The 2,208-nt window shown below is 39.1% G+C and overlaps 1 pseudogene; it reads left to right on the top strand.

Annotated features, from left to right (window-relative positions):
• LOC108166002 (protein NLRC3-like) overlaps positions 1-2,208 on the top strand; it is a 37,876-nt pseudogene that overhangs the window by 7,677 nt on the left and 27,991 nt on the right.

Here is a 2,208-nt window from a genome sequence, read left to right as displayed (position 1 = left end):
CTGAATATGAACTAAAGTAACAACAAAATGATAATACCAAAAAATCTCTATCACTCTTCTATTTGGAAAAAACACTTTTTGCTCATCTTACGGAGAACACCATACAATCCCACCGGTCACAATTGTGACCAATCATAAAACACACCTTTTCATATATTTCCCCACATTTTTTCAAATTATTTCCCCTTGATCAGTAGGGCTGTCGTAAATGAATATTTTAGTAATCTATCAATTATTCTTACGATTAATTGGGTAATCGGATAAAAAAAAGAAAATAAAACATAGGTAAATTTAACATAACAGCAGTATTACTATCGCATATCAATATCAGTCCAATTTTTCACATTTGAACTTCCCTAACAATAACTTTTCTGTAGTTTAGAAAACTAACCTGTAACAATAACAGCTCACTTTCCAAGTTAACCTGAGGAAATTGTACAAAAATCTGAAATTATATTCAATATAATAATAGTCGGGCTGACTGTGAGACGGATGCTCACAGATAGCCTGTCTATTTGTGAGCAGGCTATTATTTAAAAAAATGTCTGTTCTCCAGCTTTTGGTTTATTTATCTTCAGGTGGTTTAATAGATGAACTCTCACCTTCCCAGACATCTATATCGTTTGTGTTCATGTTAGCGACGGATTTGACACTTTTGTTTGTCCACACAGAAACATCTCCCAGGTCTGTTACATCACGATGCTCTTCGCGACCCATTTGTTGCGACCGGGATGATATGAAATTTATTTTCTGGTATTTTCAGTAAAGCAAAGCCGCCCGCCGTGTTCAGTCGATCCACTCACCTGTAGAAATAATCCCGTTGTTCGCCCTGAACAAGCAGCTCCGGGAGGAGAAAAGCTGCCATACTCTTAGCATTGCTCCCGTCATTTTAAGGATGTTTATTGGTCCCCTGAAAAACGACAAAAACCCAGACGTTATCATGAATCAATAAAATCCTCCCAGACCAAACTTGAAAATTGGACGTTATGCACGTTTTAAAAAGATGCAGGTTGATAGCAGCTCACCGCGGCTGCATAGTGTCCGTCTCTAGGCAAGTGTGATTTTCAGCGTCGGTCCATAGCATTCTGGGGTCCTTTAGCTCCCGCCACGACAATTTAGCTGACCTTAATATTTCCTGTGTTTTATTTTGGTCATTATTGTTAAACTTAGTGTTGATATGTGTATGATAGGCATATCTATTGGACAGTTATGTATCGGTTCAAAAGGGGACGAACATTTAACGACTCCATATTTTACGGGATGGGTGGCAACCCTATTCAGGGGTGCTAAGATATAGTTTTAGGGTTAGGGCTAGAATCGCCACTGTGTTTGGGACAGTAGATGTGTGTAAAGAATACTCTGAAAAAACTGTAAAGACTTGTTGACCACATCTAAAACCAAGGCCATCAAAGCAGAGCACAAAGTATAAATCTGGACAAACATGATCTCTGAACTATGATGTAGCTTGATTTTTAGTTAATCTCTTTCTTAATTTCTTTGTATTGTATTCATGTGATGATGCTCTGTTTTTCTGCTTAAAGGAACCTTGATTGTGAAGCTCTTGGTAATTTCATCTGTGACATTTTCTTGATTAATATTTTCTGACTTCCTAATTGTTCCTGGTTCCTCCACAGAGTGGACCAGCAGAGCTCAGAGGTTCGCAGTAGTCCGTCTGCCCGGCACAATGAAGAGCAGAAGATGAGGCAGGAGGAGCTAGCTGACTGTCTACAGGACAGTAAGAGAGGATTTCTACAAAGATTTAACCTGATAGATAAATCACACCTTTACTGAAGTCTGAAGAAATGGAATCATATTTATTCAAATAATCTTCAAACATTACTTTGTTTCTTCCCTTTCTGCAGTTTGTCAACATGAACTTAAATCAGGTCTGAAGAAGAAGTTCCAGTCTGTGTTTGAGGGAATTGCTAAAGCAGGAAATCCAACCCTTCTGAAACAGACCTACACAGAGCTCTACATCACAGAGGGAGGGACTGGAGAAGTCAATGATGACCATGAGGTCAGACAGATTGAAACAGCATTCAGGAAACCACACAGACCAGAAACAACAATCAGACAAGAAGACACCTTTAAAGTCCCACTTGGAAGAGAYCAACCAATCAGAACAGTGATGACAAAGGGAGTGGCTGGCATTGGGAAAACTGTCTTAACACAGAAGTTCACTCTGGACTGGGCTGAAGACAAAGCCCA

This window comes from Poecilia reticulata, unplaced genomic scaffold (genome assembly GCF_000633615.1).
Source record: "Poecilia reticulata strain Guanapo unplaced genomic scaffold, Guppy_female_1.0+MT scaffold_289, whole genome shotgun sequence".
Classification (NCBI taxonomy): domain Eukaryota; kingdom Metazoa; phylum Chordata; class Actinopteri; order Cyprinodontiformes; family Poeciliidae; genus Poecilia; species Poecilia reticulata.
Note: the sequence above shows the minus strand (reverse complement) of the source record. Positions and strands in the feature narration are given on the sequence as shown.